Source organism: Puma concolor, chromosome A1, assembly GCF_028749965.1.
Source record: "Puma concolor isolate L17-30 chromosome A1, mPumCon1.1.hap2, whole genome shotgun sequence".
Taxonomy (NCBI): Eukaryota; Metazoa; Chordata; class Mammalia; order Carnivora; family Felidae; genus Puma; species Puma concolor.
The window spans coordinates 113,698,290-113,715,716 of NC_141667.1; positions in this window are offsets into that span (position 1 = coordinate 113,698,290).

Sequence of the window (17,427 nt, forward strand, 5' to 3'; positions counted from 1 at the left end):
CAAAAGGACTGAGGTCTTTGTGATGTTCTTCGGACTCCAGAAGAAACTGGGAAATCTTTGGCTGGAGTGAGGCACACCTGGCTTTCAGATGGCTTTCAGATGATTCAGCTGGGCATAGTATTCAACTAATATGAGCTCCGTTTATTTTTTTTAGCTTTTTTTTTAATTTTGTAAATTGCTTAAAAAGCCGATTCTTACGTGGTTCATTAGGATGTGGGAAGCTTGAGCTTCCCTAAAAATAAAATAAAATAAAATAACAGACTGAATGGCTTAAAGAACATTTATTTTCTCACAGTTCTGGGGGCTGGCAGTTCCAGATCAATGTGTCCACAGGTTTGGTTTCTCCTAAAGCCTCTCTTCTCAGCCTGTAGATGACTTAATGTGGTCCTTACTGGATGTGCCCCTCTTATCAGGATACCGATCAAATTGGGTTAGTACTACTCATATGACCTTACCTCTTCATATACTCTATCTCTAAATACAGCCACATTCTGAGGTTTTGGGGGTTAGGGATTCAACATATAGATGGGGCAGGCGCAGTTCAACCCATAACAGTAAAGGAAATCCTTTACCTGTCTGCACTGTGATTTCCACCACCTAGACTCCCTTTTATTTTTCCTCCCTGCTCTTAGAGCCACATTTATAAATGAATTGTTTGCACCACTCCTTCCTGCTTTTCTGATTTTTAGGTATAATCTTCTGACTGCTACTATCACAGATGAGGATTTACCCTCAGATCCTGTCCTCACATGCTCTCTTCAAGTCTGCTACTCTAATTGTATCACATGTTTTGGTTACATTATTATTACACTATTATTAAAAGTTTGCACTGTGGGGCGCCTGGGTGGCGCAGTCGGTTAAGCGTCCGACTTCATCCAGGTCACGATCTCGCGGTCCGGGAGTTCGAGCCCCGCGTCAGGCTCTGGGCTGATGGCTCAGAGCCTGGAGCCTGTTTCCGATTCTGTGTCTCCCTCTCTCTCTCTGCCCCTTCCCCGTTCATGCTCTGTCTCTCTCTGTCCCAAAAATAAATAAAACGTTGAAAAAAAAAAAAAGTTTGCACTGTTATAGTCCTACAAAAATAATTTACAACCAATCCATGCAATCCATGTCTATTATAACTGCATTTCCATTTTTGTATAGCTTCTTTCCTAGAGATAATAATTGTTTCATTTTTTTATTACCTTAGTTTTCAACATCCTTATTACTCTTCACCCCATGCACTCCATTGAAACAAGTCTCCTTTTATTGTGGATGAACACATAAGGAATCCTTGGCGTTCATTGCCTCCCATGCCTGATCTAACTGGGGTAATATTCTCTAGGCATATGGCTTTGAGATCTAGTCTTGACTACTGTCTTTGAATATTTGTTCAGCATCCTCCCGGACAGTCGCTTTCTGGTCCCTATCTTCTCGTCCCTGAATCCTAATGTTTTTAGTTGTCTTAGTGTATGTCCTATTTAGCTTAGTTTGATGTAGCTCATGTACTAGTGGTTTCCTCAGAAAGGGTACATAGCAGGTAAGTTTATAAAATGTTTAATATGAAAAGTTTGTTTGTTTGTTTGTTTGAGAGAGAGCACACAGGTCAGGGAGAGGGCAGAGGGAGAGAGAGAGAGAATCCCAAGCAAATTCCACACTCTGAGTGGGACTCAGTCCAAAGACTCTGGGATCACGACCTGAATCAAAATCAAGATTCAGACGTTCAACCAACTGAGCTGCACAGGCATCCCATGAAAAGTTGTATTTTTATATTACCCTATTTGAACGATTCTTCAGTAGGGAATCTGAGTTTCTTAAACAGTTGGGCAAGCAGATGACTCTGAGGGGAAGCCCTAGATATATGCATATGGACAGATTCTCTGTTCCATCCTCCTGGAAGACTCATCTTGGAAAATGAGAGCAGTACTGTTGGCTTCCTGGAAGACAAAACCAAAAGATTGTAATGGGTTGGATGACTTTGAATTTATACATTAATGTGGATAGCCTATTTGCAGACAGCTTATTCACCTGTTAATTTCCCCTAGGTTTGGGAGCCTTCCCTGCCCCCACTCCCAATTCATTTGTTTTTCAGCTCCAGTTCCTCCAAATGCTGGATGAAAATACTTTTGTCTTGTACCTATAACCCTTCATTTGCAACTTTGTTTGCTTCTGCTTAGTGTTAGCAATCCTTGGTGATTATTTCCTCATTGGCAATTGTATGAAGTGTTTGTTATATCACTGTTTGGGGGAGGCCAGAACACACTGTCAGAACCCAATAGCCTTTAAATTTTTTTTTTCCAATAGCCTTTAAATTTAGTTTAGTGCCAGTGCACTCGGAGATTTGGGGGCTGCTCAGGGGCTTGTGGGTGTGTTTCATTTGTACACACTAAGAACATCCGAGAGATTCTCCCCTCATGCACCATTCACAACAGGCTTGCCTTTTGCATCGCTTTTCACTTGGTATGAAAGAACGTATTCCCACACGGTTTTTCAAATGCATGGAAAATCCCTATCATTTTCCTGTCTGCACCCCCTTCACATGCAGCCCACGCAGTTCTTTGCTGTGTGTGAAAGAGACAGATGGGTGGGGGAGGTGGGAAGAGAGGCCACAGATGATGCTTGACTTCTACAACAGCCTTTCATGCTTAAATGCCCAGTATAGGGTCTACTCTTGCTCTAGGAGGGCAGAAAGGATACTGAGTGGGCACAAACCATATTCTACACTAGTGTCACCTCCCCCACCACCCTCCACTGCCACGCGAGTGCATTACACAAGCACTTCCATTTGCGTCCACGACACACTTCTAACTACAAAAGGAATTTAAAAAGGAGCACATGCTCATTGTTGAACTAGAATGGCTAGAACCAAGAATAGGAGGCAGGAGAAGAAAGAAGAGTGGAGAGGAAAGAGAAAAAAAAGAAGAGAAGAGAAGAGAGAGAAGAGAAGAGAAGAGAAGAGAAGAGAAGAGAAAACTGACCTCTGTGCTCCAGAGCTGAAATGTAACACAAAGACAGAGAGTTTGGGGATAAAGAAGAACAATAGCTTTATTACTTTGCCAGGCAAAGGATGCCACAGCAGGCTAATGCCTTCAAAATTGCAGACCCGTTCAGGGTCAAAGGCTGAAGGGCTTTATAGGAAAATACAGAATCTGGGAAGTTTCATTACGAAACTGGTCCATGCTGCCAGCCACATTCGTGATGTCTTCAAGATGGGCTCATGACTGGCACTGGCCATCCAAGTCTCATTACTAGGGATACACTGAAGTCAGCAAGATGTCACTATGGATACCAAGTTCCTGGAACAAAGGATTCTATAGGAAAACAAGTGAAGGGAGGCTTCAAGAATGAGGAAAATTAAAATTTGTGCCATTTAAAGTCAAGCCTTCTGAAGCGTGAATGTGTCCACCTTAATTTCCATCTATCTTTACATTACTATAACAGTTTCAATATTAAAGAAGGAGAAGCAACAGAAGTTCATGGGTGGCTGGATGCTGGGGCCGAGTGTCTGACTTGGTTCTGATGCAGCTGAGAGTTGTCGACAAAGGTAGAAACATGTAGCAGGAGAAGTCACTGGACACTGCCCTATGGAAGGTCAAAAAGGTGGATGAAATACAGATGAATAGAAGGAGGGAGGATATGAAGGTGATGGAGTTTTCCTGTGCCTTATCCTCTGTCAAGAAGGAGGTTAGGACGTGTTGAGAGTGAAGGAAGAAGTGAACTTCAAGAAAGTGACATAAAAGATAGAGGAAAGTCTGAAAGAGTGTCTTTGGGACAATAGTGCAGTCTACAGATCATGGGAAGATTGCCAGGCAGTGTTGAAACCCCAGATGTGGTTGGAGACCATGGATTTGCCGAGAGCTTCAGTCAGCACCATGGTATGACCTTTGCCAGAGGGGCTCAGCAGGAGTACTTCTCTGTGGGAGCAGAGAAGGAGCATGGCTGAATTAATCCAGCGTTGGGTAGCAGACATGAAGTCTGATGCTGCCATGCTCTGAGGAGGAAGGAAAGAAAAGGAAGAAGCAGGCTCCCCCGGCTGAAGACTGTTGGGTTGGAAAACATTGACTTGGCCTGACAGTTGAGCAAGTCTCCTTTGACTTTTGCCAAGAGAAGAAAGGCTTCAGTGATTATGCTATGGTTAACTCAAAAGTGGCTGTAGTGAATATCGTTAGCTTATAAACGTGTATTAAAAAGTCAGTTATTTTCTATTTAGGTGACTGCTATCAGTATCCCTGGTAAAATAGAAAGAGAATGAGAATACCTTAGAAATAATACAGGTGCAAGGTTAGATTCTTGCTTTAATACTTGTAGATGAACGGTCTTGGACAGCCACTTAACATTTTAAAGCCTCCCTTTCTACACTGGTAAAAGCAGCCTAACAGCAGTTACCTAGCAAGGTTACTTAGGATATAGTTAACATCCATATAGTGTCCGCAATGCCTGGCTCACAGAGATGTCCAACAAGTACTAACACCGTCCACTAAATATTGGAAAATGTCTTTTCCCATATTAATTTTTAGTTACACATTTGGTTAACCTTTCTGTTCATCATATTTCTTTGCTACTAAGTGTGTGTTCTACATATTTCGTTTACATATAAAATGTGCATCTTTGATTTTGTTAATCCTTTTGAGCCTACAAGTCATTTTGTCCATTGTTGAAACGGTTGATTCTGGGAAACATGACACCATCAGCCACAAAGAGCAAGCCGGAGGACACATGAAGTCAAGTGACGTGATGAGAGGGCTTTCTTTTGATCAGGTAATTGGGCAACACTCAATTCTTTGGTTATGGCATTACAAAAGAAATGCCACTAAGAACCTTTGAAACTGCTGACGGAAAAAACAGTCATTGGAACAAAATCTTGAACTTGGAGGAATCTTAGCTGTCCAAGAGAACAGGCCTGCTGTTTTCTGGGAACACATACAACAGTAGAATAAGGGGCAACATGCCAATTTATTCAGAATTAAGCTTTGCACTCAGGGAGAGTTGAAATGAAGCTTCACCTAGCTCAAGGACCAAATTAATCACCACTGAACTCAGATTTTACACACACTGAGAGAGAAACCAGTAGTTTTCAGTGAATGATGTTCGGCATATACTTACATCCCAAACTGAAAGAAATCTAATAATAGCAAGGAGACTTTTCTGCTAGCTGGGATTTTCAGGAGATAATTACACCCCTGGAGGATTAAAGGCATCATCTTCATTTCTTGCTGTGTCAGATCTGATTGTCTTTCATTTATCTCCCATAGCTCTGTCTGTGGCTCTAAGACTTGACAGTAGTAAGGGAGACTATATTTACTGTAAAATCATGCATATTTTTAATCTGGCTCCTTATCACAAACTTATTTCTTAAGGATAGATGTTAATCATAGACATCAGAGAATCCATTTGCAAACTTTAACCTGAACCTCATGTCAGCCTGGTAAGGTTTTTTTTTTTCTCTTGAATGAATTTTTATTCATCAAGGATAATGTAGAATAATTAGTAGATTATATGAGATGTTTGATTAAATGATAAACTCTTATATGACTTTGAGGCAAAGAGTGATATAATTTTAACATTTGTTTAGATTCTTGACTTAACCTGCAAAAATTCTTACTGTTTTAGAGTTGAAGAATGATACTTGAAATATTTCATGTCACCAAAGAATATGCCTTTTTAAAAATATAATTTATTGTCAAGTTCGCTAACATACATTGTATACAGTGTGCTCTTGGTTTCCAGGGTAGATTCCTGTGACTTATTGCTTACATACAACATCCAGTGCTCATTCCAACAAGAGCCCTCCTCAATGCCCATCACCTATTTTCCCCTCTCTCCCACACCCCCCATCAATCCTCAGTTTGTTCTCTGTATTTATTTATTTTTTTTTTTAATTTTTTTTTCAACGTTTATTTATTTTTGGGACAGAGAGAGACAGAGCATGAACGGGGGAGGGGCAGAGAGAGAGGGAGACACAGAATCGGAAACAGGCTCCAGGCTCTGAGCCATCAGCCCAGAGCCTGACGCGGGGCTCGAACTCCCGGACCGCGAGATCGTGACCTGGCTGAAGTCGGACGCTTAACCGACTGCGCCACCCAGGCGCCCCTGTTCTCTGTATTTAATAGTCTCTTAGGAGTTTGCCTCCCTCTCTGTTCGAAACTATTTTTCCCCTTCCCTTCCCCCATGGTTTTCTGTTAAGTGTCTCAAGCTCCACATAAGAGTGAAAACATCTATCTTTCTGTGACTGACTTAATTTCACTCAGCATAATACCTTCCAGTTCCATCCATGTTATTGAAAATGGCAGGATTTCATTCTTTCTCATTGCCAAGCAGTATTCCATTGTGTATATAAACCACATCTTCTTTATCCATTCATCAGTTGATGGACATTTGGGCTCTTCCTATCATTTGCTATTGTTGAAAGCACTGCTATAAACATTGGGGTACAAGTGCCCCTATGTATCAGCACTCCTGTATCTTTTGGATAAATTCCTAGTACTGCCATTGCTGGGTAGTAGAGCAGTTCTATTTTTAATTTTTTTGAAGAACCTTCACAATGTTTTCCAGAGTGGCTGCACCAGCTTGCATTCCCACCAACAGTGCAAGAGGGTTCCTGTTTCTCCACATATTCGCCAACATCTATTGTTTCCTGAGTTGCTCATTTTAGCCACTCTGACTGGTGTGAGGTGGTATTTTAATGTGATTTTGATTTGTATTTCCCTGATGATGAGCGATGTTGAGCATCTTTTCATGTGTCTGTTGGCCATCTGGATGTGTTCTTCGGAAAAATGTCTACTCTTCTGCCCATTTCTTCACTGGATTATTTGTTTTTTGTGTGTTGAGTTTGGTAAGTTTTTTACAGATTTTGAATACTAGCATTTTGCCTGATATATCATTTGCGAATATCTTCTCCCATTCTGTTGGTCCTTTTAGTTTTGCTTATTGGTTCCTTTGCAGCACAGGAGTTTTTATCTTGATGAGGTCCCAATAGTTCATTTTTGCTTTTATGTCCTTTGCCTTCAGAGACGTGTGGAATAAGAAGTTGCTGCAGCCGAGGTCAAAGAGATTGTTGCCTATTTTCCTCCTCTAGGCTTTTGATGGTTTCTTGTCTCACATTTAGGTCTTTTATCCATTTTGAGTTTATTTTTGTGTATGATGTACACAAATGAAAGGAAGAAAGGACCAAGAAAGTGGTCCAGGTTCATTCTTCTGCATGTCACTGTCCAGTTCTCCCAGCGCCATTTGCTAAAGAGATTGTCTTTTTTCCATTGGATACTTTTTCCTGCTTTGTCAAAGATTTGTCAAATTTCCCACAATTTTTGTCAAAGATTTGTGGGTCCAAAGATTTCCTGCTTTGTCATACATTTGTGGGTCCAATTCTGGGTTCTCTATTCCATTGGTCTATGTGTCTGTTTTTGTGCCAATACCATACTGTCCTGATGATTACAACTTTGCAATAGTGGCTAATGCCTGTGATTGTGATGCCTCTCACTTTGGTGTTCTTTTTCAACATTACTTTTGCTATTCAGCGTCTTTTATGGTTCCATATAAATTTTAGAATTGTTCTAGCTTTGAGAAGAATGCTGGTGCAACTTTGATTGGGAGTGCATTGAATGTGTAGATGAGCCTGGTAAGTTTTGAAGAAATTACACACACACACACACACACACACACACACACACACATACACACACCCATACACCTAAAATGATCATTTCTTCATAAAAAGAATATAGAATAATGGTGTAAAGATTTCTAGCTCACTTATAGGAAAAAGTTTGTAGATAAGTTTGTACATTATATGTAAGGAAAACTATAGTAGATTATTTCTTTTTGCCTTAGCATTCAATTACAACATTTCGTTTTATACAGGTACCAGGTTCCTGTAACATCTACTCCTTTGTCTCTTTTATATAATCTATTTTTTGTTCTTTAATTCTCAATTGTCCTATTTTATATAACATTTGATATTATTAGATGCCTGAATGATTTCTGGAAATCTAGATGTTTTAAAATCAGTTTAATGAACCCTTTCTTCCCTCAGTGAAATGAGGGAAATTCCCTTAATATTCTGTTACTACATGCAGAATTTTGTGACAGACTTTAGAAAATTTTTTGTTTTGCTTACATTCAAGTTGCTTCTTTCTCTGAAAGCTACTCTGTACCCTTAACCTTAAACTTCGCCATCCTCTACTGGCTCCAGTAGTGGCTTTATCGTGCCTAGATTACAGAGTCTCCACCCTCTCCAGCCGAATTTCCCTTCCATTTAATCCCCAAAATGATGTCAAATCGACATTCTTTATAGACAGCTCAAGGTCTGCTAGGTCACTCACTGCCATGGCTAAAACTGAAGGTTATGTTCATTCAGCCCCAAACTCTAATCAGAGGTGAGTGACTGAAGCCCAAAGAAGGTATGGCTAGCATCCCAGACCCTTAGACCTAAGCAGGTGACTAGGTTGTTTTCTTCTGGAATAATTAAGACTTTCTTTATTGAGCCGAAATAGACATGCTTGAGCTTTTCTTCCCCAGGATTGTCTTATCTGCAAAGTCTAAATCACAGGGCAAAATCTCCAGGAATTAGCATATTTATTTTTGGATGAAGTGATAACAATTAATGCTTTGATCTGTTTGATACGGAAAAGGGATGACAGGGGTACCTGGGTGGCTCACTTGGTTAAGTGTCCAACTCTTGATTTCAACTCTTGATTTGATCTCAAAGTTCGTGAGTTCAAGCCTCCGTGTCAGGTTCTGCACTAACAGCTTGAAACCTGCTTGGGATTCTGTCTCCCTCTCTTCGGCCCCTCCCCCAGTTGCACTCTCTTTCTCTCTCTCTCTCAAAAATAAATAAATGAACATTTAAAAAATGGATTACGAATTTACCCAAGGACCATGAAAGAGAAGCATTTTCAGTTAGAAAACAACAGAAATATTTTGCTGTAGAATATACTCTTTACCTGGTGCTGGTGAGGGGAAGTGTGCTTGGGATCTCCGTTAGCTTACCTCTGCATGCTGGCCATCTCAGGATGACAGTTATCAAGCCAACGTTGTTTGATGTCATTTTCTTCTTTCTTTCTTTCTTTCTTTCTTTCTTTCTTTCTTTCTTTCTTTCTTAATGGTGTACTCATTTTCTAGGGCTGCTGTAACAAAGTCCCAAAACTGGGTGACTTCCAATAACATGAATTTATTTTCTCAGAGTTCCTGAAGTCTAGAAGTCTGAAAGCATGGTGTCAGCAGATCCATACCTCTCTGAGGCTTTAGAAGAGAGTCATTCCTTGCCTCTTCATAGCTCCTGGCAGTTCTCAGCAATCCTTAGCATTCAGTGGCTTGGAGATACATCACTCCACATTCTGGCTCTACCCAACCTGGAGCCATCCTCTTCCTGTTTGTCTCTCTGTCTTCACGTGGCCTTGTCTTCTCTTATAAGCACACAAGTCACATTAGATTCAGAGCCCATCCTACTCAAATACAACTGCATCTTAACTAAGTACACCTGCAAAGATGTATTTCCAAATATAAGGTCACATTCTGAGGCATTAGGGTTAGGACTTCAGTATACCTTTTTTGAGGTACCTGATTCAACCCATATTACTTGGGATAAATGGAACTTAATGTCTCCCAGTTGCCCTTAGATACTCTGGGGTGGAGGGCAGAAGGAAGTACTTTATCCTTAAGGTGGAGGGTACAGTGTTGAGGTGGCATCAGTGTGTTGGAGAGAACACATGTCCTCACCTCTCTGGTGCTCAAATCACCCTTTGCTCTTTGAGCTCCATCCACCATGTTAGTCTGCCACCTGGCACATGCCATAGCCAGTGTTCTGACAAAGTTTCTGTCTGTGTTTGTAGAGTGAGCAATCAGAGCTACATCTGTGCCATAAAAACACTTGCAGATCTGCCAGGAACATGAATGACAGGCATTTTCCACAAAAGTTTCTCTTAGTCAAGCCAGGAACTGTTTCTAAAAGCACCACAGAGGCACTGAATTCCCAGTTATAAATCTCTTTGTAGGCAGCCAGATTCGCCATTAAGTGCCAACTTCCTCTAACTGAGTTTCCTCTGCCTGTCCCTCACAGGGTTAGTCCACAAGAGCATTTGGCTCGAGGCTGGCTTCAAGGGAGAAGCAAGCACTGTGCTTCTGCCTGGGGTTTGTACCATAAGGTCATCCTTGGAACACTGGTGGGTTTGGGAGAAAGTGGAGGGACTGAGGAGGGCTCAGGTTTGTCCTTGACTCCTTAATGAGGAGCAAGTGGGTGGAGAGGGTGGGCAGGCCTGAGTGCTGGCAGCCAGGAGCCCTTGGACTTCTGCCCAGCCTCCCAGCTGCCACTGTTCCACTCCCTAGTGGCAGCTGCCTGGGTACTCTTTCGATGCAGCAAGAGCACATCGACCAAAACCAAGGAGCTCTGTGGGGTAGGGTAGAACTGAAGAGAGGCAGTGTGTCAGGGGAGCCTTGCCCCACACCCTCCCTTCATACCTCAGCCCTCAGTTCCTTTTCATACCTCAGCCCATCTCACCAAAACCTTGCTCTTATCTGGCTGGCTTTTGCCCTTTGTGCTAAGATGTAGATGGACCTAAAGTAAATCTGGGCCTTTTGGCTCTGTCCTTAACATTTATCTCAAAACAAAAATCCAACAAGAAATCCTTTGGAAAACACTGTCTTTCTTGAAATCTTAAGTAATATGGCAAAAATGGGTAGCAGAAAACAACAATAAAACAAAATAAGTAAAAACTGACCTTGAGGATTTTCCACCCAGCTGATTGTTCCATGCCTTCTTTTCTCCTCTCCTCCTTCTCCAGCTTTCTAATCCAGTGTTTTCAGTTCTACCCTATCATATGACAAGTTGTCTTCTTGACTTTGCCTTTCATAAATATGCTTCTGAACCCCCTTTTTTTTTGTCAAAACAATGGCGGGAGAGCAGTGTGAATGAAGTTCTTCCCACAGAAGGCTGTTAGGGGAAATATTTAACCAGTCATAATTTGGGTCCATATTACCCTCCCAAAAAAGCCTGAAAATCTTTGTTTCCTCAATGTACTTAAAAACGAGTCTCTAATACTGGAATTCCAGGCACTATCCTAGGTTAGGGGAGGGGGAGACATGCGGTTGACTGGTGTGAGGAGCTGGAACAAGTTTGGCAAAGAGATTATCCATCCCTCTCAGGATAATTGTAGTGCCCAGTGATTGATTGTTCTGCCAATTTTGGAAGTTTCTGATTGAGGGCCTTAACCCCCTGCTCTCTCATGACTTGGGCTCAGGGCTGACTGAAAGCACTCGGGTTCAGTCTGGGATTTATGTCTCTAGAGTTCCAAATTGGTCATAACTGTAGCTGTAGACATGACACTACTAGGCAGGCTATAACCATGGATCATCATCTCCCCAGTATGTCCTATGTCCTATTTTAATTGTATTTGGGGTGCCTAGGTGATTTAGTCAGTTAAACATCTGAGTTTTTGTTTCGGCTCAGGTCATCATCTTACAGTTTGTGAGTTCAAGCCCTGCATGGGGCACTGTATCAGTGCAGAGCCTGTTTAGAAGTCTCTCTCCCTCTCTCTCTGCCCCTATCCTGCATGCTCGCACGCACTTTTTCTCTCTCTCTCAAAATAGGTAAATAAACTTTAAAAAATTAATTGTAGTTAATTTCATCTGCAGGCAATACAAATAAATCACTGAAAAGTTATGCTTTTAGCTTCTTGTTAAAGACCAAAGGGGGTAAATCCCCTAGAGCAAACTCATTCTTCCATACTTCCTTAGAAGCCAACTTTGCCTCAGAGTTCAAGACTGTACATCTCTATACATTCTGCCATGAGTTTGTAAACCCTCAAATTGTTTAAGAGACACAGCATCTATGGTTCTAATGTACTGCTTTGAGAGGATCCAGTGTGCTGGAGTTTGGGGAGCCCTGGGGGTGTTGCTGAATGCTAAGAGGGTGTGGACATGAGCACACAGTGTTACCAGGCCCAGAACTCAATTCTGCACTGTGAATTTTTAAGACAAAACTGAGAGTTCATACCCGAGAATCTGAGACTTCCTTCGAAACATTCTGAGTTCACACTTGACTAGCAGGGTTGGAGAAAAGGATTATATACTAGGACAAAGAATGCAGTTTGGTGTTTCTTCCTATTTGTGTAGTTATTTTTATTTTGTGCACTTTTCCTTTAGTCTTAATTCATTGTAGCTGATAAAGCTTGTTGCTTCTGTCTCAGCGATGAGATACCCAAGGAGAATGTTATCCTAAATTATTGACAGGTACTAGCACCCAGAACCTCTAGTCTCTTCTTTTATCTAAAAAAAAGCTTTCATGAAAGAAGATGTTAATATTGTGGTGAACTGGCCAGTGAGTAGCTAAAAGACCTTCTCTTTTCAAATGGACGGGTAAGATAGAGAAAGGCCAAATGTGTAGTTCCTGGACTACAGAAGCAGCAATAGCTACAGATCTCTTCCTTTTGCTGGAACCACGGATAGGTCACCAGTCTTCCAGGAACACAACCAAAGCTTGCTCTACTGCCTGGCTTCCAGGTGGTCCATGCAGTGTACTGAACCTACCCACACTTTGCTCAGAGTAGTGTGGCTGGGCCACCACCCTTAAGTCTCATTAGTGCAGATTTAATCCTCGCCAGGTGTGTGACCAGCAGACCCTCACTAGGAAGATCAGTAACTATGAAGATGCGGAACAAATAGAGTGTGTTTGAAAACAAAAAACTTTTACTCCAAATGCACTTTTTTTGTATCATATTGTATAACCATTTAAAACTGCCCAGATGGTTCTTTTTACAGCATATTAAAATATTATTTTTCTAGAGAGATTTATGGGAACACAGACAATATCAGTTAGATTATAATCGCCTAAATTATACGGCCTTGGCACAAAATAATCTAGCCAGTCAATTCTGGATAGTATCAAAGAGGAGAAGTTGAAGTGTGGTCTGCACAGTCAGCTCTATAAGAGTGAGATGGTCATATAGGGAACAAGTTATGTCTCTGAATTGGTTAAACCACTGGTGGTAATTATGTCAAACTAGTGAATAAAAATCTCCTTTGGACTTTTAGTCTCGCTCAGAGAAAGCATCTTCCACAGCTAGACTGCACTCCAAGGTCAATAAGTTATCCCAGTAACTGCTGGTCAGCGGTTACAAACAGCAAAATGTGGGAGGTTCCACCAATGTATCCTTATCCTGGGAAGTCAAGATCTTCTGAGGCGAGTTTGGGTTAATCATCTCTGAATAGAAATTACATGTCTAGAACAACTATCTGGTCATAGAAAATATGTGTTTATGTCTCCTATACATGTCAAGCTCCAACTGTAGCTCAAACTACTGTATCATGAGCCAGTTGAACAGCCATCACCAGATTTCCTTTTATGGGCTTAGGATTTCACAGACCATTCATTTAATATTAGACTTTTTAAATTAAAGCAGTTAAAGAAATTTTTTTTCTGATGTCTGACTCAGAAAAAGAATGGAAAGCTAAAAACAAGATACAGCTTCAGCTGAAATGAACTTGAATGCCCACCAGGCCCTTCCTTTATCCTCAGCCCTCATGCAGAAAGATCTCAATGGTTCAAAGAACCGATTAATACCAATGGCTGTAATTGTCATTGAAATGACATGAGTTCACAGGATAAAGATAAAAACAGGTTAGTTCAGTGTTCCAGGAAAATGAAAGTGTTCATCTGCTTGAGAGCAGGAAGACACTAACAATTACATTCCATAAAAGTCCATGTCCATGCACATCTGTCTCTGGTTCTTGACTGGGAATTCTGCCTAGGAAAATGTGCCAGAGTGCTCCATCCTTCTATGTCAGGCCTGGCCCTATGCCTCTGCACCCACAGCAAGCCCACACCTGGATTGCAGGCCAGATGCTCACACACTGAGCTGCCTGCCCTGGAAGGTGTCAACCCTGAGCCCGATAGACAGAGACAGTTTACCACATTTACCCTTGGTGCTTCCTGGATCGAAACTTCAGACTGTTTTTTGACTTCATTAATAATGAAGAGGGAAAGAGAGGCTCTTTTGCTGTGAAGTTGAATGATGCTGATGGATTCTATTTTGGTACCTCAGGACTTCTTTTTTCCTCCATCATTCAGGAAAGCTATTGGATAACACTGGAAGATGTCTTTGTAATCCTCCTCCCTGTCTTCTGATACTAGATAGGAGTACTTGAAATAGTCCTCAAGGGATGAGCTCGGGGCAGGGAGCCAGGTTTCCCCCCATAACCATGTGGTGGGCAAGTGACAGCACAGAGGAGGAGAGTTGGCAGTGTGTCTGGAGGTGGGAGGGGTGCTAGTAGCTGAGGCTCCATGCTCCCAGGACAACCCTAGCTTAACAGCTCCCCAGCTGAAGAATCTCTGGCATAAAAAGCCAGAATTCCCATCTGGGAAGTAATTGCAGACCTCCTAATCAGGCCAGTTCAACCAGGTCTAGATGCTGAGGTTTAAAAATTCTTGTGGCTTATAGAACAGATATCCCCTAAAATCATTGTGGGGAATAGCAGGTTGAGAAGCCAATGGAAACCAGGTGATAGAAGCTTCTGGCATTTAAAAATGCTTTGATAAGATTGGTTGAGATATCCCAGGGACCAAAACAGGCTATTTTGGTACCCCAATTCTTGTCAGCATACAAGGGACACTCACTTTATTCTGGGGGATTTGAACATATGCTTTCTGAAGAAGGTTGTAGTCAGTGACCTGAGGGTGTGTGACTGGTGTCATTTTCAGTGCTATTCTGCCAGGTTTTGTCACAGTGGCCCACATTTAGTGTAGCCAGAAGGACAAATGTTCCTAAGTGACATTCAGTTAGCATATAAAGGCACCTTTCAACAACAGTCTTTTCTACTCTAGTTTTTGTTTTCCCCTCTAGGACCATTGAAAGTACTTCCCTGCTGTCACAGCCGGCAGACAGAATCTGAACACAGAGCCCTCACTGTGTTTCATCTCACTCCAGTGACCTGCATATTTCACACTCAGCCATGCAGGCTCCTGCAGGCAGCAGGCTATGTTTCAGTATGTCTCCATAGGAGTCCTGTTGGCCTCTGGCGGGGAGGGGAAGAGGCAGGGGGTTCAGGCAATTCATTGTACAGAGCTCTCCTTTGCAATGAGGAAGGAGTAGCATGTCTGCCTGCCTGCCCCCCACCCCTCGCCCACATTAAATCCTCTGCCAATACACATTTCCACATGCCCCTTTGGGAAAGAGAAATGCAGTTAAGAAACTGTATAAAAAAACTCAGTGAGTAACAAAACCTCAAGTATCTTGCATAGCTGAGCACAAAAGCCCAAAAAGTTAGGACATGTTGGCCAGAGTGCATAGAGGCATCTTGAAAATGAGCTATCATTCTGAGCCCAGGCATTTTGCACCCCACAGTTTCCCAGAAATTATGTTATTTGTACTCTCGAGTAAAGAGAAGACTTAAATAGATGAGCAGAGACAAGTGGAGATGAGAGAGTAGTTAGACCACCAACTGGTGCACATCCTTGGTTCCCAACACTGTCCTAGGCTCTGGCTCCACAAGTGTCTCGTGAGACCTGCTGTGCTTTCTGCTCTCAGATTGCATGGGATTGTCCACACACTTAAAATAAATCTTCTCCCCTTTGTCTTTTGGCTTAAGGTAGTTTAAGGTGTCTCAGCTATTTTCATCCAGAAAAACTTGACTCAGAACTTAGACTCGAAAGGATAATTAATAATGCATGATGCTCATAAAACAAGCCATTAACACAACAAGGCCATTGAGGAAATGTCATACATGTGGTGACCAGGTTTGCCTGGAATCTTGGTATGTTCCCATTGCCCCCTTTTACATCCGGTGTCCCTGTTTGACCATAAATTATATGGCTACCCTAGCTACAAAATGGACAATAAGTCTTCATGAAGAAAGTTAACCCTAATACAGGAAGGACTTCAGAGAAAAGGAAGAGAAATGTTTTACCCAAGAGTTTCCTCTTGTTATAGATGTATCTGGGCATCATTTCAAGATGAAATATAGCCAGCTTCCAAACTCCCAGGATGTGGATAAATAAAAAAAAAGGGGGTGAGGTAATATTACCTTATGTTTTCCTCACTGGCAACCTCATATATTAAAATCTTATTGTGACTCATGGAAGTAACTAACTCTGGTTTGGCAGATGGAATGACAAATATTTTAGGTTTTATAATCCATTAAGAAGGTATTAGATATTACCTATCTAATAACAATACTTAGATGACCCCTTCTGATTAGAGTCCTTTCCTGTTGGAAGAGGAGAAAAGCAGCAAAGGGATTCTGTCCTTTATAAGATCAGTGGTGATTCCCCTGGTTGAAGGACATACACAGAGAAGGTCTGTGTAAGAGTCCAGGCACCACACTGAAGCACCACTTGGCATAAGCCACTGTACCTTTGTCACCAGCCAGTCAGTTTATTTGTCATCTGAGTTTTCTTTGCTGCAGTAATGGCATATCGTATAGTCCAAAATCAGAAATAGCATTGGTTTCTCTTTTGCTTTTTAATTTTATTTCATGTGGGTTGCAGTTTGGACACGTAATATCTGATCTTTTATCTTGCAGTAATTCATTTTATCAGTGAGGCTTTACCTAGTCTTGTGGTTGTGCGTATCATTGGGGCCATGTTGCTCTGAACAAAGAGGTCCTTTGACTTTCTGTTAAGGTCCACTCCCTTTAGCAAAAAGGATATTTCTCCTTTTGTGTGTGTGTGTGTGTGTGTGTGTGTGTGTGTGTCAACTTTTCTTTTCTGCATTTAGTTGTCTAAGAGAGAGGGGGAAGACAATTAAGATTGGACTGCCTTCTTCCATTTTACTCTTTGGTGGAAAGGCAGTATAAAATAATCAGAATAAGGTTAATATAACCTTGGTGGTAAACTGCTTTCTCTGAATTTTTTAATACACCTCTGATGGTTGCCTTTATGTGTCAACTTTACTGGGCTAAAGGATGCCCAGTTAGCTGGTAAAACACGATTTTTGGATGTATCTATGAGGGTGTTCTGTAAGACAGTCGCATTTGAATTGGTGAACTGAGTGAAACAGATAACCATCCTGAATGTGGTTGGGCACCATCCAAATGGTTGAGTGCCTGAATAGACCAAAAAGATAGAAGAAGTGCAAATTTGTTTCTCTGTTTGAGCTGGACATCAGTCCTCCTGGTTCAAAGGACTTGGACTGAATCACACCACCTGATTTCCTGGTTCTCCAACTTGCAGACAGCAGATTATAAGACTTGGCCTCCATAATTACTTTAGCCAGTTTCTATAATAAATCACCTCATAGACAGGTGTCTCTATATATCCTATTGGTTCTCTTTCTCTGGAGGACCCTGACCAATACAATCCCTCAAGCAACCTCCACTCATTTATTTTTTGTTGGGCTTTTGCATCTAAACAACTTTCATTTATTATTGTTGTGGGTGCTTTCTATTATTTGTGATTTTAAATTGCTGCCTTTCAGGAGTGCCTGGGTGGCTCAGTCATTAAAACAACTGACTTTGGGCTCAGGT